A 25480-nucleotide genomic window follows, 5' to 3' on the forward strand; every position below is an offset into this window, starting at 1 on the left:
CAAATCTTTCTCTTCAGAGCCAAACCCCAAAACGCCTTTATAAACAGTAGCTTCAAACAGCTGATGATGTTTCTTTGCCACCATCCATTTCTTCCTTGTGGTTTATCATGTCTGTAAAATGTCTCACAATTTTTATTGCAATCAACATAAGAACTTCATAGAAAGTCACATCAGTTTTGGTGTCCTCAGCAATTTGTGCCAATATCACAAGCACAACTTGAATTCCTTGCATCAGAAAGTTGTTGCAGCTGTCTGCCAGAAAGAACCATAGCATGAAAACCCCTTGTTTGTGCTAATTTTCTGGCTTTTGTACTCTTTCAAAGTCATATCCAGGTAACTTTTGCCGTACCATTATGTACCTGGTGGCATCTTGCTGTTTAAATTCCCAAAGCTGAACAAGATGGCTTGATAACCCATCACTATGGTTAATGGCTTGCCATTGATGAACATTTGGTAGTGCCCTCATGCCCAAACCACAGCCAATCTCGCCTTCTCAGGCTTTCCAGACCCGCCAACTTTCTACTTGCACCCAAGATTATGTTTCTGGCAAAGTTATGGCCATGCTTCTGTTGAACTAATATTGCACTGATTCTAACCGAACTGGAATTCACTGTAAGTTCAGTACCTAGTGAGAAGTCAGATTACTACACGCCTTTGGCCACTCTGTACCCTTTTGATGGCCTGAAATGCAGCCTCACAATTAGCAGACACATCTAACAGTCTGACTAGCTTTGTTAGCTATCTCAGCGGGTTGTGTATGGTCACAAATCCTTTCAGGTATATTGCACAGTTGGTAGCCGCTAAAAGATGACCAACAGGAGTTGGCTGCTACCCTAATATCTGGTGGCAAACCAACATGTCACCCCTATACTGAAACCTAAAATCTCCTTGAGATTGTAAATTCAGTTTAGGGCCCATATAAGGAACACCACCACCATCTTTCATCTACAAAACCCCCATCAATGAAGTTCATTTTACTTTACTTTCAAATAACATTAACTGGAAACTTGAATGTACGCTCCAGCTAACCTACGTTGCTGAGAAACACTAGAATGCTTATAGTGGAGCTGATTCAATAAAGGCCCTGAAACCTTACTCAAGTGACTCCCGCTTCGTCACCGTTTTCTCACAAAGTGCTATACAACCTAAGACTGGCGTGATTAGTCCTGTTGGTTGGGACAGTAATGATACACACGCCACTGTTTCCTATGAAGTCTCTTTTGTCAACATGTAGAATACTTTAACAATGTAAAGGTCAGTGGTTCCCTGGTTCCCCATTACCACCTCAGGTTGCATCCCTTGACATCATTGCCCTACATCTTAAAAACAGTCAAAATAAACTGTTTGAAGACCTTCAAGCTGAGCTTACTGCTTCTACATTAAATGTTCACTTCTCCGAATTCAGTTTCCACCGGGAGGGTGCGAACCACTGCTAAAGAGACAAGCTTGGCCCGGCTCCATTACTAGTCCATGTTCGTAGTCGCCACCATCAAGGTCCACCGCCTACCCCAGCAGAGATATGAGGTGACTAGTGCTGCCTCTACTCATCTTAGTACAGACACATCCTCTGTCTAATAAAGGGTGTTTAATAAGCAACTCATCTTCTTGAGTTCACGCACAGTCCAGTCCTGTGTGTCTGTGTGGGCTTGTCCTCCATTGACGCAGGATCATGCTCTCTCCCTTAATTGTGTGCTCCATTACCCCACCTTTGGAGCCTGCTGTGGTCTCAAGCAGCACCCACCCAGACCCCTCCATCCGCACAGTTGCAATACTGTGCCTTGCATCAATGCGGCACACGTCCTCTTCCTTCTGGGCCTGTTCAGTCTCTAACTGTCTCCAGGGATACTGTTGTACCCAACCATTACTGAGCTGATCATCCACTGACCCATACCATGGAGACCGAGAAGTGGTCCGAGCCACTTCCTGACCTGAGGGACAGAACTGGAACTGCCTCTTGCGTCTCAGGGTCGATGGCAGAAAGGAGTCTTGGTTAATCAGCTCCTCACTCTGGTGGTCTTATGGCAACAGCCACCTCATTGAAGGCCTCAGTAATGCTGGCTGCCACATGCTCAATTGTGGCTGACCAGGCATTTGTGTTGGCAACAAGTTGGGAACTTTCCACCTGAGCAAGGCCTCCTCACTCTTGCTTCCACCCTGGAGTCAAAAGAGACGCTTCTCCATGTTTGTTTTGTTTGTTGGAAATTATGTCCTATCAGCACCTGTTGTATCATCTTCCAACAGATCCAACTCAAGATATGACAAAGCAGTCACAGGGAGAGGATTGATACTGTGGGGTATATTTACCAGCCCAGCAGGAATCCCCTGCATCACAAAACTGTGTTTTACTAGTTAGAAAAATAATGGCTGCTCTGTGTCTGCTGAGCATATATTCCCTTGCATCACAAAAAGGCATTTTAGCAGTTACAGATATAATGGCTACGCTGTGACTGCTGAGTACATATGGGGCGAGATGGAACATAGACACACCGAGAATGGCTGCATTTATTTTCTTCATGTGAACCCAAAGAGAAGAATTCAAAGGCAGAGTGGCTCAGCGCTGTTGTACTGTGATTTGCAAAAACATAAAAATGCACAAGAAAATGTTATGTGTTTAAAACGACTTTGCACTGGTGCTATTTTCATCTTTAAACATCACCCAGCTTGGTTTTCGTAAAACACAGCCATGTCCATCTATATTCAGGTTGAACACCATCAAATGAGGGCCATCCCTCCCTGAACGGCATTATTGTGTCAAATAAAGTCTATGAAAAGCATGCAGTTCATTTCAGTCCGCACGGCTAACATTCACTTTGGAAACAAATTAACACACTCAAAGCACTTCAAAGAAGGTCTCTCTCTCCTTTGCCTGTTTTTTTTGCCTCATTTCTTAAGTTGTTTGCTTGTTTTAAACCTGTGAAAACTAAGAAATTGCAATTCTGCCACATGTGATTTTTACTGCACTGTTTTCCTTCCCAAAGTCGATTTTCTCACCTATGTGCCTGTTGTTTAATACCTTGCCTTGTATCTTGTATGTTTTCTTGCTTCTTTAGCACAGCCAAACCAGTTCCTGTCTTATCCATTCAACCGCAAACTTAAAAAAACTATTTAGTGAATTCCGAGTGCCATTGTGCTAATTTTTCAAGGGTTTTCAACATGATTTTGGCCTCCCATTCAGGGGTGGTAGGTCAGATTTCCAATCTGATTTTTGCGTATTATACCTGCCTCCTTGCTACTCCTCTCCACCCACACAAAACTTGGTTCACAGAAGTTTGGGGGAGTGTTGCAGGGGGAATGCATAACAGTTGTGCCATCTAAAAGTATTATCAAAAAGTAATCTTGGTTTCATTCATTTTTGCATTGATGTGCCTGATGTTAGAAAAGTTAAATTAAGTGTAGCCTATCATTTTACTGCGTAATTATCACCACACTGGTGATTGCTGCCCTGTCTTGAATCTGTTTGATTTCATTTGAATTCAAAATAAATAAATATGTCATTATTACACACCGGCCTGATTCATGGTGCATTGCAACACAGAGTGTTCATCAAGGGGGGGTGGGGGGGGGGGTGAGATGGGTTGGCTGCCTTCTCAAAGCAGAATTTGAAATTAATATACTTGAAAGCATTTGTATTGTGTGCCACATCCCTGACCAGTGGAAAGAGTCCTGGTCTGGAGTGTGACATATCTTTAAATCTGTGACGATACACACAGAAATACCACTTTGTCACTAGTTGTGCTGTTGTCAGGTTAGACAAGAGACGACATAATGATACACAGACCCGAAGACTGTGTAATCTAAAACATTATCAATGCTTTCTCCATGCTTTTTATCTGCTTGTAATATGACTAGTGCTTTTCTCTCTGGATGTGAATGGTCCAGTACTCGTTTGTCACCTTTGTCATCCACTAAATTCTCCTTGTCTGAGATAACACCCTAATCATCACTGGTTCCCAGGAAAGCGGCCCCTTACTTCGGTACCTGCACATTCTAGTTAACCTTTATGTGAGACAAATATCCGTAAACTACCACTCTGAGGCAGCTTCATTGTAATTTACTTTCGTTCATGTCCATGCTGGCAAATCTGTTTTCTTGTCTTGTGCATGCTGTGGAAAGTTTGGTTAGTCATACCTCTGCCAACCTGGAATATCTATAGGCAGGGCAGGTAATCCAAGTATGTGGGGTAGGTCTGGATTAGGGCTGAATCCTTCTTTTGAGTGTGAGGAACCCCTTTGATTAGGTGGCCTTTCAATTGTTATAATCCACACAAACCTCTGATCGGATTGCCACCAATTCCCTCTGCATTCGGAGGCTTTGCTAATGTTATCTTAAACATGATTTGGAGTCTTAAGCAGATGCTGTCTTGAGGACTGGATGTAAGAAAGCCCTTTCTAAATCTGCAAGACTTCCAAGTACTTCCCTATGATGACACTCAACTCCTTAATGAAATTACTAGGATGATGTTTGAGTGCAGGAGGCCAAGGAACATCTACCTCCCCTCTTATCGCCTGGCGCAATAATCAGTCATATTACCACAGATTGCTGCACAACAACAGCTTTACTGATGTGTCACCAATAAAACATCTGGTGTCATACTCACATGGGCAACCACTGTGGCATGGTTGCTGAGAGTTTTCCAACAAGAATATGCAAGGTGATGCTCAGGGTTATGGAGGCTGGGTAATAACAGTTTTCTACTAAGCTGGACATTTTTTCCACATGAGATTACCAACATACTATATCCATATATCACCTCACCATAAACAAAGCACACACGCTCACATGCACCAAAAGCGAATCCTGCCCTACACCTGACTGCCAATCACAAAACAACATCTGCTCTTTTCTCTCTGCTCTATCCAACATGGCCACAATTCCCCCTTTTTACCTGTACAACCTGAAGGGCCACTAGGCCATGCAAACGGAAACAGCAATGTAACATATCATCTGCTTCATCATATTTGCCTATGCACCTTCTGAGGTACGTGTGTTGGAGAGGCAACTGTTAAATCAAATTACGTAAGGGTGTGGGAGCCCCTCGACTGAGAACGAACATGGTTCAAGTAACCTGCTCTATAGAATTTCTTCCACTCAGGAGGGTCTACATCTATGTTTTAGCTCGATAGACCCTTCACTGAGGAGAAATATTTCATTTATTTATTTAGCATTTTTAAAGCGCTCACACAGCCCGGGGGCATCAAGGCGCTGTTACCGGAATATGTCTTAGTTGCGTATTTATAACGCGCTGAATACCCAGAGGTTTCTACGCACAGACCCGGGGATCGAACCTGTGTTGCTTCGTGTCGTCTTGTTTCGAAATCAAGCACGTTGCCGCTGAGGTATCCTGGCGGGCCAATATCCTTTTTCATATCAGTCTGTTCCCATCCACAAAGGCAGTCCAGCCACAAAATGCTAGGCAATTCTCCTCTGAGCAAGAGTACCATCAGCAACCCCAGGCACGTGTTTTAGCCTTGTTGAGCTTTCTAAGTGAGGTGTAGCTGAGCCTCTCTAAGGTACAGTGAGCAAGGGGTCTATATCTTGATTACCCTGGGTTACTTAGGGTGAAACACTAAGTTTTACAAATTAAGCAAGGGTGTGGAAGCCTTTCTACTGAGAACAGACATGGTTCAAATAATATGTTCTATGAAATTTCTCCCATTCAACAGGGTCTACAGCCACGTTTTAGCTCACTGCACCCTCCACAGAGGAGAAATATCCTTTTGAATATCGGTCTGTTCCCACCGACAAAGGCAGTGCAGCACCAAAATGCCTGGCAGTTCTCGTCTGATCAAGAGTACGATCAGCAATCCCAGACACGTGTTTCAGCCTTGTTGGGCCTCCTCAGTGAGATGAAGCTGAGCCTCTTCAAGGCAGGGTGAGCAAGGGGTCCATGTCTTGATTACCATGGGTTAATTAGGGTGAAACCCCAAGTTTTACAATTTAAGAAAGGGCGTGGGAGCCCCTCGACTGACAATGAACATGGTTCAAATAACCTGTTCTATGGAATTACTTCCACTCAGGAGGGTCTACAACCACGTTTGAGCTTACTTCACCCTAAAAAACGGAACCTACCAATAAAACTGGTAATTTGATTGTGTTCGTTCTCAGTAGAGGTGATCCCAGACCTCTCGCATAACTATTAAAATGATGCATCATGTATTGCATCATGCACCTTCACTCTCCTTTGGAAGTAATTACATTATGGGTGTATTTGTTGGTTTGCCATAATCTCGTTTCAAATCAGATACTACAATACTTAATTTGCAAACATTGCATGTACACCTACACTCCCAGTGAATCGGCTTAGCTCTAGAACACAATGTGAGATAATGTGCTCTTGCAAAGAACAGTGACAGTATAAATATGGCGTTACATCGGAGTGCTACAGTGAGATGTCTGTGTTTGCTGCTTATTTTAAGTGTCTCATTATAACTTTTCAGGTATGGTGGTGGTAATTCCGCCAGGATACCGGCAAATGGTAACTCGGTTACTAGCACTCGGTCTGGGTGTATTACCGCCAGTCCCATTGGACTCCTTGCAGGGATTTGCCGGTATTACCAGCACTGGTAACACTGGTGCCAGTAATACTGGCCATTTTTGCCAGTAGAATGGTGAAATTACCTCCAGCTCCTAGCTGGAGGTAATTTCTCCACCCCATTGACAAACCTGTACTTTGCCGGAGCGCAAACGTGCTGGTATACAGTAATACCGGCACGTTAATTCTGCACCAGCAAAGATATAATGAGGCCATGTGCCTTCCACACACTTGGCAAAACTCCAATGATGTTACAGCCATGTTGCAAACATTTGCACTGACAGAACTCTTAATCATCCTACCTGCACTTTGCTAGAACATGTGGACATGTGTTAGGTCGAAAGAGGACTGCACTGCCTCTTGCCATGTTTTTAGTAGTGGTCAACATCTTCTATGCCAACAGTCTTATGGTAGTGCCTGGGAAGTATTTGCCACATCTAGTGGCACATTAGCAACCAACCTTTCTTTAAAACAATATTGAGGCATAGTACACTGGAAACAGGCTCTGGATGAAGTTTCCCGGCCTTGGCAAATAACCCACATTTGGGAGATTTACCCAGGACAAACATCAGACAAACCTTTTGAAAAGTTAATTCAAAGTTCTATCATATGGCTTAAATTGTGACATGGGGATGGAGCTCCTATTCAGTCTCAGGCAGCTTTCAGATAGGTAGGAGGTTGTTGCTGGAGGCAGGCTTAACATTTAGAGAGGGCTTAATAATGGAGTATAGCAAGAGTATAGCAGTTGTAGAATGAAGGTTAGGGAGAGATAGTGAGTGACTAGGACCCATTCTGGGACCCAGTCAGAGTGTGAGATTTATGATTTAGCGTTTGGGTTTGCTTACACAAAGCTGTGTGACATATTCAGTGATTTGGAGTGGGTGAACCACACGAGTACCATCACCAGGAATTTGGGGAGGGGGGTGACACACCAGAAGCTAGTGGTCTCTTGAAATGAGTTAATGTGGCATATTCCATCAGGTGACACCAGGCAGAAGTGTTAGTAGGAGCTGTGAAACCATAAAGGGCAGCTTGCGGGACAGGCACACACACACCTAATTGTGTTGAAAGGGAGCAACAGATGTTCCTGGAACCATCTGACACACCAATCTGTGTCCATCCCTTGAAATGAGAGGACAAGACACATGGGTGATAACTGGGAGGAGAGGGCAGATCCATGAAATGCCTGATTTTGCTAGGAGGTGGCAGTAACGATTCTGGGAGGTGGCACACCAGTCAGGGTCCATCGTTTGAACAGCATGGATGAGACACATGCATTGGGTGACACCGGGAGAAGGAGCACAGGTAACCGCAAATCCCTGGGAGCATCTCGTGGAAGTTGATGGGTGGGAGCAGCAGTGATTCAGCGGAGTGCATGACACACGAGAAGCCATTGGACATGTGCCACTGGTTGACACCTGGGAAAAGTCAAGAAACTCTGAAAGCAGGTTGTGGAAGGGGCGCCATTACCCGTTTTTGATAGGAGGGACCAGAGGAGATTTTTGGAGGCAGGCGGTAAACTGTTTAGTGTCTGTGTTTTGAAGTGAATGGACAAGCCATGTGCCATCAAGTCGAAACTGGGAGGAGGAGCAGGACGAGTGGCAAAACCCTGAGGGCAGCTTGAGAGAGAGGCATGCTTGACGAATTTTGCTGTTTGGGAGCAGAAGAATTGCAGGGAGGTGACACAACAGTCAGTGGCCATTTCCTGAAGTAAGTGGACAAGACACATGCATCTAGTGACACCTATGAAGGAGGGCGGAGCTGAAGAACCATCAGGGTAGCTCGTGGGAGAGGCACGATTGCCTGATTTTGGTAAGCGTGACTCTCCCCGAGATTCAGGGAGGCATGGGACACTCCAGTCAGTGTCTGTCCCTTGAAGTTAGTGGATGAGACACATGCCAATGGATGAAAAAGAGGAGGAGCAATAGTAAGAGCCAGACACAATGAGGGAAGCTTGTGGGATTCCAGCACTCACCTGACTCTGTGGGACAGTGTGTGCCTGCCTTTTCCCTAAGGTTGGGTAACACAGGTGCAAGCCTTCAAAAAACTCTTTTAAGCCTGCCCCTCTTTCCAGCTTTTCAGGCAGCTTTTGCTCTGGTGTTTTGATTTTGTTTTGCTCTTTCACCAGGGTGAGCTGTTAGTTTTGGTAGTGTTTTGGAACCTATTTGTTGCTATGTGTGGTGTAGACAGTATAATGTTCAGTGTGTGTGTCCCTGTTTGTTTTGTTTGTTCGCTTCTGCTGGGGATAATGATCCTTGTAGTCAGGAAAGACAAAAAAGAGAATTCTGTCCGGTAACCATACCGGGAGGCATTTTGGGACATGGGGTGTTGCCATTGTTAACTTTCCTGGAACTTATGTGGGGGGTCAATGACCACAGGTGCTGCCCAACTGTCCGCCTGTGCCTCTGGGGCAGAGCTGGCTCTGGTTTACGCTATGGTAGGCATCTTTACCCAATTCGGGAGGTATCGCTCTTTCCCGCTGATAGAGTCAATTTCCTGACCCTCTCAAACCCCATCGGAGTCCATACTGGAACAAGCATTTATTTTGTAAAGCAGCAATAGGTGGGTGGAAGTGTGTGCAGTCCAAAAGAGTTATTAGTGTAGCGGGAGGTTTTGTCTCTATTCACAGGAAAAGTTAAGCCTTGCAGTGCCACTGTTGAACAATTGACAGTTTTAAAAATGAAAAGCACTTAATCTCAGAATATTACAGAATCACTTCTACATATAGCCAACACCACAGTTCAGATGATATGATGATTTGTTGCCCAGTACATATTTAACATTAGTACCCGGCACGTGCGGCGCACCGGGAATCCAACGTGTTGATTGGCTCTTTTCTGGGCCATACCACACAGTATTCTCTTGTACGCCATGCGTGCCGGGTACTCTGTTCCCGGCGAGGGGCGTGGCAGCTCCTCAGCCAATGAGGAGGCTCAAAACGGGGCAATCCCCGCTCCGAGCCTCCCCATGGCTGAAGGCTGCCTTCGTCCCCGCCGGGGACTCAGGTAAGACTTCTTTCTTTTTCCCCTTCCTCCTCCCACCACCCTGCCCTCCCCACCCAACTTACCTTCCATCCCTTGGTCTCCGGCGGAGGACGATGGAAGCCTCCAGGCCTTTGGAGACTCGGAGCAGTGCCCGGCTCCGAGTCTCCACACTCCTGGAGGCTTCCATCGCCCCCCGCCAGAGCCGCAGTACTTTTTTCATTTTTTTTCCCAACCCCACTTACCTTCTTTCTTCTTCTTTTCTTGGGAGCGAACGCTTGAAACACTTTTGTTCCCAGCGCGTCCGCTCCCGATCGCCGCCATGGAAAGGGAAAACGGACTACGTTTTCCCTTTCCCGGAGCGCATTTTCTTTCACTTTTTTTTTGTTTTCTGTTTTGAAACGCGGCAGCATTTATAAACAGAAAAATAATGCCATTATTACCCCGGTCTAATGGGCCAAGGTATTAATGGCAATAAGATCCTCGGCGGTGGGCCAATACCACCCACGGTAATGCCCCCGGGGCTTCGTTAAGGCCCTTGCTACGCTCGGGAATTGTAACTATGACCCCGGGGGCATTACCTGGGGCGGTATTGGCCTGCTGCCTCGGGTCTTATTGCCACACAATTGGAACTGTTAATGTTGTGGAAATAGATAGCTGTAGTACTGACTGTCCCTGGGAGTCACTTGCTGTCATAAACATACCTTTCACTATATTGCAAGTAATGTTTTCTGATCCTGATAATACCACTTGCTCAGAATGCTCATGTGCTCTACAGAACAAACCCACCCTCTAAGGTTCTTTGGCTCTTTCATAGGGTGCAGCAACCCACTAAGAGTTGTGGGTTTGTTCCCAGGGAGCACCGACCCACTAAGGTTCTTGGCGCCTCGTTACAAGTATGGCAGTGCAGGTAAAAATGGCAGTAATTCCATTACTGCCACATTACCGCTACATTACCACACTACCATGCTACAGGTTGGCTGATAAGGTGGAGGATTTATCTCCAGCAAAAAGCTGGAGCTAAATCCTGACCTTACCGCCAAACCCAACAAATTCAGTTGAATTACCACAAGCAGAATCTCTGGCTCTTTCACAGAGTGCAGCCATCTACTAATGTTCTCAAGCACTCCCACTACAGAGTATTTCCTAAAGTTCTCCATCTCTCCCACAAACCATTGCCACTCTCACAGGTGGGGAGTCTCCCAATAGGCGAGTCTCACCCCCATTGTTGCTACATCCCATCTACCCTCCTGAACACCACATTACAGGAGAGAAGGTTAATGGAACTCTATATCCTTCCTCAAGTTGCCCACCACCACTAAATGTTCCAGGTTCCCCAGGAAAGGGACTACCCACAATAAACCCTGGAAATCCATCTATCCCTCATTATGTAGTCCAGTGGGCCCTGTCTAAAGATGGGTGCTGTCGGTGGTTCAATTTTTCTCACCCACTTATTGGGTTGGGATTGACAACAGGGTCCTTCCCCTGGTCACAGTTGCCAATGACACTGGCACCAATTTGTCAGCTTAGATGGGTGTGTACCTTTGTGTGCATCATGCTGATATTGCCACCATGTTGCACCCTTCCTTAGGACCCTCGGTATCAGGTAATAAAGTCCCCATACATAATGTCCCCATACCTAATGTCGCCAGGAATAGCCATTGGCAACATTATATTTGGTGGCTTTATGGATGGGGACAGGTTGCGGGGATGAAGAAAACAAGAGGCATCAAGAGCGCAACCCTAAGTGAACAAATAGGTGACAAACAATCATACTACTGAAGCTGCTACTATTATTAAAATACAATTCTACTCCAGTTTCTTACGAGTATAATACTAATGCAGTGCTATTTAAATGAGTCCAGGACAAATAGACAGGGGAAAACTGTTAAAGTGTAAACCATTTTGGTGGGGGGGTGGGGGTGAGAGCATGTTCCTTTTTGTGGATGCAAATTGGTGTAGAAAACAATTTATTTGGCTTTTCAACATATTTTAAGGGGACACAAAAGGTGAACGGTACGAGAGGAAAAGGCAACATTTGTTTTATTCTTTATACAGGGAACCTTATTGTTAGGGAGAATTCTCTGTTTAGGCTGAATTTCATAACCTAGTGAGTCCCCCAGCAGCTTTGCTGGATTTTTTGGGGTTTATTTTTTTCTCCTGCCAAAAGTGAGATTCTTTTACCCTCACTCTTGGGCATGATTTGAGTGTGTTTCTTTGACTCTAGATGTGTTTCATGGGCTATGGGGTCTTTTACTCCATAGGGCTTCATGTGTTTTTGTGATGTGTGTTACACAGCACCCTCAGTGCAGTAACACAGGGGTGTCATAGTGACCCCCCAGTATAGACTCCATACCCTGGGACTGACTACTGTCTCCCAGGGCATGTAAAGTCACCATTGACTTTACTAGTCTTGAATTCTAAACAGAACCAGTACAAACCATCATATTGTGGACGTACTGGCTGGGGCAATTCGATTGCCCCGGGGTCTGTTAGTCGAGGGGGCATGTCTCCGTCCCCCCTGATCGAGTTTTGGCTGGTGGCAGTGGATACTACTTTTTATATTCAACCGCAAACATTTCCCTATAGGATTTTCCCATAGTTCGAGGCTATTATCTTCATATATTTAATTACGATAGCCTCGAACATACCGCCGGTTTATTTATTTAATATTAAGTCTCCGGAGACTTAGAGGAGATCTCCCGCCTGAGAGTCTTCTTCCTTTGACTGGTGGGGATAACCAGTTTCACCGTCTTTTCGCCTTCCCAACGTACCCCGTGGCCGCCTTGCCTGTGCCAAGCACCCCGGCAACCGGGATACCACGTTTTACCACGACCGCGAATTAAAGGGTAATACCTTTAACCGGAAAACTCTGCGGCTGGTTTCTTCCCTGGCAGTGCAACGTCCTTCATCTTTCCTCCAAGTCGAGATCTTCTCTTTCCCTGGACGACGACGAGACTTGCACCCGCTTCCAGGAATAACTGCCACCACTGGAAGATCCTTCCCACCTAAGGTACCTTGTCCCACCTGGCTTCCCTTGCCACCGACTGTACGGGGTAGATTTAGCCCCCGGCTTTCAAACCTGGGTTAGCCTGTGATACCCTGGCTAAACTTTTCTGAGCCTCTCTAAACTCTTTTCGAACTCTCTGCAAGACTTTCTACGCCTAGTGTAACTGTGTGATCTTGGGCGCATTTGTGCTCTGCTCTCTCTAAGAGTGGGGCCAGCCTATGGACTTTGGCTCACAAGTGACTTTTGCTCTTCTGCCTTGCTAATAGTGTTCCTAAAGCTTAGAGTGGTGTATCATCACATATTCTGTCTTTTTCCCTCCCTTCTTCATGAACTTATTGGAGTGCCATCTATAGTTAAGCGCTCACTTCTGTATGAAAATAAGTGGTGTTAACTAAGACTTACCGAATAAGGAATAAGGGTTTTATGTATTATAATAGTAACTGTGTTTAGAGTGTTTTACAATAAGAGTGCTGGAGTGTTTCAAACAGTGTGTTTTTAAATAAATAATTATATACTTTGATACCAAAGCTCTGGTCAGTGTTTGCTTGTATCGTTGTATCTGAGTGCCTATTGTGTATATTTTGCATACTGCCTAACTCTTCTTGAGGGAAGTCTGACTGGTCAGCCACAGCTACCAGGTAAATCTGGGTGGTACAGACTGCTACCAAGTGGGTTTACTGCTAACACCTGTAGTCCTAAATCTTTTGCAGTGTTCCCAAAGGGAACTGCACAGGTTTCTACCTAACACTGGTGTACAGCGGCGGTATTTCTATTAAGTATACATTTTAGAGTGCTTTAGGATACCTAGTACAACTAACCACAAAGCTTAGCACTGAAAAAGTAATCTTTCTAACATGTCAACTATGGAAAATTATAGCCAAGAGTCCCTTGCTACAAAAACTGCTGATTGTTTAAGAGTTCTCTGTAAGCATAAGAATCTCCTGACTAAAGGCAAGAAAATGGAATTGATGGAAAGGTTGTTAGCTAACCAAAGTCCGTATGATGGTTCAGAGGAACCTACCATGCCAGAAACTGTAGATAACAATATAGAGATTGATGTTGATCAACATGTTGATAATCTTGAAGAAGAGTCAGAAGAGGAGGGTGAGGCTGCTGTGACTGTCCCCCCTAGGCCTCTGTCTGCTCTGCCAGCTGTACCTACTGGACCTTTGCCAGGTCCCACACTTAGTCCTCAATATCTTGAGCTAGAAAAAATGAAACTTGAACTAGAGTTCAAGAGACTGAATACTCAGGCTCAACAAAGACACCAGGAACTGAATCAAGAACTAAGGCTAAGGGAAATGGAGCTCAAGCATGAACTAGAAATGAAGAAATTGTCTGTTGAAAATGCTTCTCTCTCTGGCTCCTCTAGAAGTTCCGGTCCTAAAAGACCCTGTATGCCTAAAGAATTGGTTGGTATGTATGAGCCTAAGTTGGATGTGTTGGATTGGTTGTCTCTGTTTGAATATAATCATGGGCTCCATAACATCACAGGAAATGACTTACTCACCTGGTTGTTCTCTAGGCTTCCCCCTGTTGCAACTGATGTGGTAATGGAGTTGGGGGAGGAGGATAGGAAAGAGTATGAATGTGTGAAACTAGCTCTGATAGCTAGATTTGGGAAGACCCCTTCCCAGTATCTTAAGAGGTTTAGAACCCTCAAAAAGCATGATGGTACCCCTTGGGCTACCTGGGTGAGTGAGTGTTTGGAAAACTTAGAGGGATGGATTAAGGGTTACAAGGTGACTTATGAAGGTATGAAAAATCTTTTTATGTTGGAGTCAATCTATGATGCCTGCTCTCCTGAGCTCAGACAGCACGTGGCTGATTCAAAGGAATTAGATTCCAGAAAACTAGATCAGGCTGCTGACTAGTGGGTTGCCAACAGGGCCACTCACAAGGATTCAGGGGTCACTCAGAAAAAGGATGATGGAAAGCAGCCACCCAAAGCGAATCCAGATAATTCAAATACCTCCCATACCAAAGAGGGCCACAAACAACAAAATAACCAGAGTAAGATCCAGGGTAAACCGAATCGGGCTAGTGTACCTTCTGGTCAACAACCAGAAGGAGGTCAGAACAAGCCACCCTTTCAGAGAGCATTTGGACAATGCTATATCTGTAAGGCTACTGACCATATCAAAGGGGATCCCAGATGCAAGGGTAAACCAGCAGAGATCAGCACAGTCTCCTTAGCCTTCACTCCTGAGGATGAAGTATAGATGGCTAGTGCCCACTTTGAACTCTTTGCTGAAGAACCCTTGGGTCTTCAAGCAACTGTAAACTTAGAGCCTATGGGTCTGGTTAGTCCCCAAAATAGGGTTGTGTATAACTCCCTACCTGTTAACTCTAAGGTGTATTATGTGGACAGTGTTCTTGTCAATGGCCAGGATACTCCTGCCAGGAGAGACACTGGGGCCAGCAGAACAGTAGTGGATGAAAGCTTCTTTCAACCTGAGGATGTGGCAAAAGCACCCAAAGGTCCCACTAAGATGTCTGGAGGCCCTGTCCGAATGGTTCCTATTCTACCAGCCCTCATTCAGTGTAACAACATGACAGTGAGGATCCCTGTCAGTGTGCAGACTGAGGTGCCTGGGAAGGTCCTGTTGGGGAATGACCTGAGAACTCTAGGAGTAGTGTCACATACCCCCAGGCCTCCCAGTATGGAGACCCAGAACCTAACCAAATTGGCTAGAGAGGCCACCTTAAGGGACCACTCTAAGCCTGTGGGAACCTCTACTGAGACCCCCACTACAAGCCCTGGTGTTAGTAAGTTAACCTCTAACCCAGGCACATTTCAGGCTAGTACATTAGGGAAATGGGAGCCCCAACCAAGCTCCATCATTGTTCCCCCAGTTTCAGAGTCTGTGACTCCCCCTGCTTCTGAGGAAGAGGTGGATAGACCTACTGGGCCCCTACCTAGGTCTAAGAGAACTGGTAATTCTCAATGCTGGTGGAAAACCAGGAAAGAAAAGACTAAGGACAAAAACCTTCAAACTGGTGGACCTTCTACTGAAGACTCCAACCCAAATCCTAATATTAGGGGGGAAACTCCTAAAGTAGGTAAGGTTAGATCTAAGAGGAAGGGGAAGCAGGTACAGTGCCTAACCCTAACCCCTCCAACCAAGAGGCCTAAGACCCAACCTGCTCCCACAAGAGAAATGGTGAGGAACCTTGGAGGCCCCTCTAGATCTAAGGGAATCCTTTATAAGGACCCCTTGAAAAAGCCTAACACAGGTTCAGAAGTTGTAACCACTTCTGAGGGACTGGTCAACCAGATCTCCTATAACTTTAAAAAGACTGATGTTCCTCAAAGGGTTTGTAGGTCATATATCTTACAAAGGAAAACCTTTGATTGGGCCATAGAACACAGGTCAGGGTGTCACCATCAAAATGCTGATGAACTCTCTAGGATGTATATCATCGACTAGAGGTATGAGGTTCATCCAGGAGTAGATTAAATCCTCCTGTCCCTTAGTCTGGGGCGGGGGGCGAGTGTTAGGGAGAATTCTCTGTTTAGGCTGAATTTCCTAACCTAGTGAGTCCCCCAGCAGCTTTGCTGGATTTTTTGGGGTTTACTTTTTCTCCTGCCAAGAGTGAGACTCTTTTACCCTCACTCTTGGGCATGATTTGAGTGTGTTTCTTTGACTCTAGATGTGTTTAATGGGCTATGGGGTCTTTTACTCATAGGGCTTCATGTGTTTTTGTGATGTGTGTTACACAGCACCCTCAGTGCGGTAACACAGGGGTGTCATAGTAACCCCCCAGTATAGACTCCATACCCTGGGACTGACTACTGTCTCCCAGGGCATTTAAAGTCACCATTGACTTTACTAGTCTTGAATTCTGAACAGAACCAGTACAAACCATCATATTGTGGACGTACTGGCTGGGGCAATTCGATTGCCCCGGGGTCTGTTAGTCGAGGGGGCACGTCTCCGCCCCCCCTGATCGAGTTTTGGCTGGTGGCAGTCGATACTACTTTTTATATTCAACCGCGAACATTTCCCTATGGGATTTTTCCATTGTTCGAGGCTGCTATCTTTATTTATTTAATTACGATAGCCTCGAACATACCGCCGGTTCATTTATTTAATACTAATTCTCCGGTAGGTATTTTTTGCCAAAACTCGGTTCTAAAATGGCGTTTGTGTTCTCTTCTGTGACTCCAACCCAAGTCGAGCCCTTTGTTCCACTTTTTGGCGGGCTTCTCCACAGAAGCCCTCCAAAGTGGTGCCACTCTGTCTGGGGTACTTAGGAGGGGTGGAGGGGGATTTAGGCACCCTGGACTGAGTTGCCTAGGCAACTCAAGTCGCACTCCGTCCTGATTGGCCCAAGTGGTGAGTCGGCCGGCTCACCACTTAGCATGTTTGAGTGACAGCTAGGCTGAATGAATGGGGGTTTTCTGCATAAAAGCAGGGCTTTGGGGACTGGAACTTCAGAAGTCGCCACAAGACCTAAGAATCCGATGAGGGAGAAGCTGAGCCGACCTGCCATGACGACACCACCGGTGGAGCCCTGCTGGACCGTCTCACCACTTTTCCCAATGACACAGGAGATCTCCCGCCAGAGAGTCTTCTTCCTTTGACTGGTGGGGATAACCAGTTTCACCGTCTTTTCGCCTTCCCGACATATCTCGTGGCCGCCTTGCCTGTGCCAAGCACCCCGACAACCGGGATACCACGTTTTACCACGGCCGCGAATTAAAGGGTAATACCTTGAACCGGAAAACTCTGCGGCTGGTTTCTTCCCTGGCAGTGCAACCTCCTTCATCTTTCCTCCAAGTCGAGATCTTCTCTTTCCCTGGACGACGACGAGACTTGCACCCACTACCAGGAACAACTGCCACCGCTGGAGGATCCTTCCCACCTAGGGTAACGTGTCCCGCCACCGACTGTACGGGGTAGATTTAGCCCCTGGCTTTCGAACCTGGGTTAGCCTGGGGCACCCTGGCTAAACTTTTCTGAGCCTCTCTAAACTCTTTTCGAACTCTCTGCAAGACTTTCTACGCCTAGTGTAACTGTGTGATCTTGGGCGCATTTGTGCTCTGCTCTCTCTAAGAGTGGGCCCAGCCTATGGACTTTGGCTCACAAGTGACTTTTGCTCTTCTGCCTTGCTAATAGTGTTCCTAAAGCTTAAAGTGGTGTGTCTTCACATATTCTGTCTTTTTCCCTCTCTTCTTCATTAACTTATTGGAGTGCCATCTATAGTTAAGCGCTCACCTCTGTATGAAAATAAGTGGTGTTAACTAAGACTTACCGAATAAGGAATAAGGGTTGTATATATTATAATAGTAACTGTGTTAGAGTGTTTTACAATAAGAGTGCTGGAGTGTTTCAAACAGTGTGTTTTTAAACAAATAATTATATACTTTGATACCAAAGCTCTGGTCAGTGTTTGCTTGTATCGTTGTATCTGAGTGCCTATTGTGTATACTTTGCATACTGCCTAACTCTTCTTGAGGGAAGTCTGACTGCTCAGCCACAGCTACCAGGTAAATCTGGGTGGTACAGACTGCTACCAAGTGGGTTTACTGCTAACTCCTGTAGTCCTAAATCTTTCGCAGTGTTCCCAAAGGGAACTGCACAGGTTTCTGCCTAACACTTAAGACACTATTACACACTGAACAAACTCTGAGACAAAGGTAAATAGAGGTTGCCATAAAAACAAAACAAACACCAACAAACTACCCAAAAGACCAACAGCAAACAGATACAACTCCTCCAAACTCCTCAAACACGGCTCAAAAACATCAAAATCCCTCCAAAAACTCTCCAAGTGTGAGCCTGCCCTTTCCAAAACGTTTCCTCACAGTCCAGCAAAACCCACAATGGAAAAATAAATTACCTGGACCATATAATGGGATGAACATCAATTCGGAGGTTTGTGGCATCTCATTGGCTAAACAAACTTAAATACACTTTACAAATCCCAAAAGAGGGCTCTAAGTGTCTAGACCATAGGTCTTCAGATTGGGGGGAACGCCCTGATGCCCAGAGGGCAGCAGGACTCTAACCAGAAATAAAACAAACAAAAAAGACAAAAGAGACGTCTGTGTGGGATGGGACATGCAGGTTTGTGCATATCCCATCCCATCATGGCCCCCACTGCACATGTTCTGTGTGACAGGAGCCAGGCTTAGGGTCAGTGGGCGTGACTGACCCAGGAAATAAACACCCTGGAAGCATGCCCGCTGTCCCTTTCCAGAGAGTGCTCTTCCATGGTGTTTGAATCCCGTTGAAGTAACGGGACGCTACTTGTTAATATGCGAGGTAAGGAGGGGGCATGTGGTTGTTTGTAGAGATGATGGGGGGGTGACCTGGGAATGATTTTGGGTTTCGAGGGGGAGCCCTGGGATTGTTTTTAGAGCGGGTGGGGGGAGCCCTGGGATTATTTTTGGAGTGAGTGGGCGACTCCAGGGATTGTTTTGGAGCAGGTGGTGGAGCCTTGGGATTGTTTTGGAGCGAGTGGAGGACCCTGTGGTTGTATATGGAGTGGGTGGGGGGAACCCATTGGGTTATTTTTTTGAGCCAGTGGGAGGAATACCTTGGGTTGTTTAGGCGCTGATGGGGGAGCCCTGGTATTGTGTTTGGAGTGTGTATGGGGCCATGGTGTTGTTTTTGGAGCAGGCTGGGGGAGCCCTGTGGTTGTTTCTGGAGTGGGTGGGGGATCCCAGAGATTGTTTTTGGAACAGGTGGGAGAGCCTTGGGATTGTTTTTGGAGCGAGTGGAGGACAGTGGTTGTTTATGGAGCGGGTGGGGGGAACCCATTGGGTTGCTTTTTGGAGACAGTGGGGGAATACATTGGGTTGTTTTAGGAGCAGGTGGGGGAGCCCTTGTATTGTTTTTGGAGTGGGTGGGGGGCTCTGGGGTTGTTTTTGGAGCAGGCTGGGGAGCCCTTGGGTTGTTTCTGGATTGGGTGGGGGATCCCTGGGGTTGTTTTGGAGCACGTGGGGGCCTTGGGGTTGTTTTTGGAGTGGGTGGGGGGGCACTGGGTTGTTTTTGGAGCAGGGCGGTGGTCCCTGGGGTTGTTTTTGGAGCGAGTGCACGGCCCTAGCATTTTCTTTGGGGGAGCTCCTAGATTTTTGTTTTGGAGCAGGTGTGGGGCCCTGGGGTTGTTTTGGAGCGGTTGCTGGGGCACAGGTTCTATGCAGGCAGTGGGGTGGGGGAGCCCAGGGACTATGCAGGGAGTGGGGGATGCCCTGGGACTATGCAGGGGGCAGGACAACCAGGGCTTAGCTGGGCGCAGAGTGGGGGGGGGGCATAGGCGTGAGCAGGCCAATAACGTTTGAACCATGGGGTTGTTTTTGGAGCTTTTGTGGGAGCCCTGGGATAGTTGTCGTAGTTTGTGGGGGCCCCTGGGGTTGTTTTTGGAGCAGGAGGGGGAGCTCTGGTCTAGACAAACCTGATGAATGAACCTGTTATTTGTCATGAGATCCACGTTTCCTGACTGGATGAAAAAACCCTGAAAGCCTGCTGCGAGTTAGTCTGGGATTTGTTAGCACCAGAAACCCATCCCACACTTGTGGTAGTCTTCACAACAATATGTGTATGTTGCTGGGGTCCATCTTTGGGAAGTTTGTCCAGGATTACGGGCAACTACATTCACTTTCTCCAATACGTTGCCAAATTTGCTTCTGTGTGTTTTGATGATTATTTTTCCATTAGTTATTTATAGTGGTGTACTTTCTCCTTCATGATGTCTCTCGCCAGTAGTTGGAGCCCTTTGAAGCTGGGCTGTCCATCCCTTAACCCTAAATGGGTACTACGGCTGTAGGAAGGTTGATGCATGTTGACAGTGAGAGCAAGAGGGTTGGGAGTGGGAGGTAGGATGGGTGGACCAGTGACACTGCATTTACGAATTTGCAATATGTGTTTCCCATTAGTAGGTACTGATCTATGCCTAAGCGCCAAGAATGCTATGTGCTGAAATAAACCAATTATACCCAGGTAGGAGCAGCTATTTAGTATTTATCTATCTCTAGGGGCTGGGTTTCTCAGCATAGTCAGGAACTAAAAAATGCACAAAGTGTAATCTTCCCCACAGGGAGTCAGGAACTAAAAAATGCACAAAGTGTAATCTTCCCCACAGGGAGTCAGGAACTAGAAAAAATGCACAAAGTGTAATCTTCCCCACAGGGAGATCCGATGATCAGACCAGTAACACTGCCATATTGAATTGCAGTATCTCCTGCCCCTTATTAGGCACTGCTCTATGAGGGCGCTCCTAGGAAAAATGTGTACCAGAACAAACTAATGGTATGAGAGCAGGATCCGGTGAGCAGTTTGAATCTATTTTTAGGGTCTGTCCTTCCAGTGATTGGGATGGGCTGCCAAGGAGTACCATGTACACAAGGTGTGATCTGTTGCAGAAGGGGTCTCCTGGTGCCAGGAAGGAACAGTCTCAACCATCAACAGCTACTTGCACTACAAAAAGGGGTTCTAATGGAGAGGGGGCTCCCTTGCTGGAGCAAGGTGAGATGGACTGCTTTGTGCCCTAATATTTACACAAATTGTAATATGGTTCCAAAAGCTATTAAAATACATGTTTTATTCACATGGATTCATTTTGTTTCCCTGGTCATGTTCTGCTTTCTTCTGATACATGGGGCTTCCCAGGTACAATTTTTCCGTTGCCTCATGATTGCAGGCCTGTCCTGCTTGTATATGTCCCTGCCTTCTGCTGACACACTGGTCCAACATCTTCTCTAGATTTACCCTTGCATCTTTACTACCTTCCCCCCCCTTTTGACTGTTCATGTTTTGGTTTCTAGACACACGTATATGCTTCATAGTCTCCATCTTTCCCCATGCCTCTTAAGTACTATTTCTCCATTTTGTCTGTGCACTTTCTCTTTTCTTGTGACATGCACGCCCTTCAGCCTCTCCAAGACGTGCAATGTAGGGAGATAGCTATTCATCATCTGTCCCCCCACCAAGCAACAGATTGTCAAACAATGCCCAATGATATGCACCAAGAAGGATTTGATCCACAACTCTCAGATTCAGCACATTTCCTAGGCTTCACCGTCAACAGAAGCCCACCCTTCAAGAAAGACATAGCTAAGATGGTTCAAACACCTGGCTCAACATCTGCACCCTTTGCAAAATCAACCCCTTCATCCCACGGCAAGACGTCTGGTCCGTAGTACAGCCCTGTGGTGTCTTGCACGCCAATGGGCTAAATGCCTTTGTGACTGGTCTCCCATCCACTCACTTGGCTCCTCTAAGAGCAATCCAGCATGCTGCAGCACAGCGTATTATGGGTGCGTGGACATTTGACTGAATCCCACCTTGTTTTAAGCAAACTACATTGACTTCCTCTCCAGCCAAGATACTGTTCAAGTCTGCATGTGTCATCTAAATAGCAGTCATGAGTAGCACACCAGCGTACGTTGACGGCTAAGCTACACATATCTGATGGCACACACTGCTCATGCAGCAAATCTATCCACCTCCCTGAATCACAACTCGTCTGCAAAAAGAGGACCCATGAACAACCCTTCTCTTGTCATGCACCCACCTCCTGGAACTCGCTCAGGGTTTTGGCTCAGAATGCCCTCACAATTCTCAAAATTTCGCAAATCTCTCAATATGTGTCTTTTTTAACAATACCTGACCAAGGACTAATCCCAATTGTTGCAGAGACTGACTTACAGACTGCAACTCACAGTACTGTGCTTCTCATAAGACTCCAGCCCAAACGCTGGGTACCTGTACCCTGTACAGTGCTCAGGTGCTCTTGAGCTACGTCAGCATTAAAATAATATGAATACAAATAAATAGCTCTGCTCTCTAATGCCTGATCCTGTAAGGTGCTACATGTGCAATTTAGGTGGCTTGCATTGCTACCTGAACTAAGACTTTGTGTGAATGAAGCTTGCACTCCTGTGGCTCATGCTGTACCTGTTTTGTGATAGAGGAGCGTGCCCTTCTGTGGCCCATACTGTACCTGTTTTGTGAGAGTGAATCTTACCCTGACGCAGCTCATGATGTGCCTGTTCCATGTAATGAAACTTGTCCTGTATTGGCCCATGCTGTAATTATTCTGTGCCAGTGAGGCTTGAAATGCTATTCCACATGCTGTGATTGTTCTATGTGAGGAAGTCTGCCCTACTGTGGCACATGCTGTACTTGTGCTGTGGGAGTGAAGCTTTTACTGCTGTGGTTTATGCTGCATCAGAACTATGGAAGTGAATCTTGCCCTGCCGATTCCATGTTGCACTCATTCAGAGTGAGAGAAGCTTGTCCTTCTTTGGCCCGTGCAGTAGCACTGTATGAATGAAGCTTGCTGTGCTGTTACCCACGATGTACCTATTCTGTGTGAGTGAAAAATGCCTTGCTGAGCCCAGGCTGTACTAGTGCTGTGGGAGGGAATCTTGCCCTGCTGTGCACAGAGTGAAGCTTGTACTGCTATGGCCCATGTTCTACCTATTCCGTTGTGTTCTGGTATGTTATTTGGATTTATTCTGATCTCCACTCCCATTTGCATGCTCTCCAGATACTTTGCCGGATCTAAAATTGAGGGGGGTGGATTAGATTAGTGGGGGTGTGGGGTAAGGAGAAATTGCAACATAGCTTTGGTGTTGTGACGATGCATGAGAGCAGAAGTACCACAGCTCTGCATGGGGTCAATTTAGTAGGTGTTCTGTGTCAAGAACATAGAAGCATTTGCATCTGAAAGGGAGCCTTGTATGCAAAAGCTGCTAGGATATGTTGACTTCAGTGTTTCATGTAAGTTGGTTGGTGTAGTGTTCTGATGTTTGATGTCTGTTGTGTGGGGGTGCTCAATTTCCATGTGTGGGTGGTTTAATTGGTATGCATGTTTTTTGTTGGAATGTAGAATTTGAGTGGATTAGGGAAGTGTGCACTCAGAAACCTTGTTGACCAGACAAACATGAAACCACATATAGCAGATTCTAGCATGGCCTGCATTCTAAAGTATCAGTGCTCTACTGCGTCATCAATAAAGCTGTGATTGACACCTATATTTCACATGTCTGGAGTATTTTCAGTACAGTGGTGAAATTGACATCAGTCTACCGCCATCTTCTCAAACTGTTTTCTTCTGAGTTTAGAGTTTGGTTGGTTCTATTGCATTTGCATACGAATGCTTGTTTGAAGGACACACCATCTGTATGTACGCTTGCAGGTTTGCTCAGCAAAGGCCCCTAGTCTGTGGCTATACTTGCTTGGCACTCCTGGGCTGGTGCTACATTGCAGCATTTCTGCCTGGGATTCCCAAGATCTGCTGAGGGAGAATTGAACTGTCCTGACCTTCTCTGGAGTCACAAGTCAGTCCCTTCGACTCATGGCTCAAAGGTAGGGGGTTGGAAGCAACATGGGAACAGGTCAGTAGGAAGAACAAGCAGGGCATACTGGGTAAAGGGGATGCTCGGGTGAGAAGGAATATGCATAACATGATTAAGGGGAAGGAAGAAAAGGGAATAAGCGAGAGGAGGATGAATAGAGGAAGGATTGTGTGGTGAAAGATGAGCTAGGGGGCAGGATGTATTAAAGAGGAGTAGTAGACATGAGGATAAGGAGGGAAGGGCTGATGTATGGTGATGGAGGCACAAGGGTTGAAAGAGGGATTCAGGGAATCAGAAAGGCTAAGAGGAGGAAGGGCACAGTGAATATCCGTAAGGAAGGGTTGAGAGTGGCAGAAAGAGGATGAAATGCTGATGAGGAGGATGGGTGAGCATCTTGCTGAGGTGAGGAGCAGAGAAACAGTGGCTCAAGGGAGGAACAAGGGATATCAGAGAGGAAATGTTGAGATAAGAAGGAATGGCTTATGGGATGGTGGGAGAAGGATGGTGGAGGTTTGTCCTGAAGGGAGGTTAAGGACTGAGGGGAGAAAGATGTAAAATTGAAGATTGATTGGGAGCAATATGAGGAGGAATGAAAGGTATAAAGTGGACAATTAGCAAGGAGGGATGAGGACTAAGTGGACGTAGAGAAGGAACAGTAAGTGCTAGGGTGGAAGTCAAGGAAGGATTAGGATAATTGAAGATGGATGAGGGGCCAAAGGTCACACAAAAGGAGTTGAATTTGAAATTTAAAGGAAGAAGGGTTGAAGAAGGGATGAGCTATGGAGAATGTGTTTATGTTTATGTATTTGTAATGTGCCTCAGGCTCATAGGCAAACAGGCACACACATAACAATAACAAACACACAACGTGAACCCTGAGTACCTAAAACACTACAAAAACACAACATTATAAACGTATAAAAGTAGACTACGATAATAAATGCAGCCGGGGTGAAAGCCATTCGCACCCTGGGTTTATCCAGGTTGCAAATGGTTTCTTTTTTTTTCTCTGGAAAACCAAGATGTCCATGGAGAAAAGGGGACTTTTCCATTTCTATGGCAGCGGCCAGGAGACCGGGATTGCGCCGGGTCCAGAGCACAAAGCTCAGGTTCAGCAGGTAAGTGGGGAGGGAGAGAGCTGGTGGGGCAGGTGTTTGGTTGGTTTTGGGTGAGTCGGGAGATGGGGGATGGGTAGGTAAAAGGGAGAAGCGCAACCGGGGGAAGGGCCGCTGGTGGCTGGAACAGCTGGCAGTGAATGTGTATTCTCGCCCGATGTTCCAGCCACCTGATTGGCTCAGCACCCTTCCCCAGATGCGAATGGGGAATAATAACATATTGGTCGCTTTGTTCATAGGCTAGATTATTTGAGGAGATGGGCCGTAGGGGTGGGTCCTGGTCCCGCGCTTAGAGAACAGACTCCAGCATGAAGTGTCAAATATGAAACAATTGCCTCATGTGGTGTTGATGGCTGTGTGATCTGAGGTGGAATGTGCCTAGTGAGGTGCAGGAGGAGGGGATCTGATTAACCATCAATGGACTGAGGATAATGATATGTTACAGTGATATTTAAGGTTATGTGCCCTGCTTACTCAGATTATAATAATATTTAATCGATGTTATTCATTCTTTGGACGATTTCAACCCAA

The sequence above is a fragment of the Ambystoma mexicanum genome, chromosome 7q (genome assembly GCF_040938575.1).
Source record: "Ambystoma mexicanum isolate Mex_15411 chromosome 7q, UKY_AmexF1_1, whole genome shotgun sequence".
Taxonomy (NCBI): Eukaryota; Metazoa; Chordata; class Amphibia; order Caudata; family Ambystomatidae; genus Ambystoma; species Ambystoma mexicanum.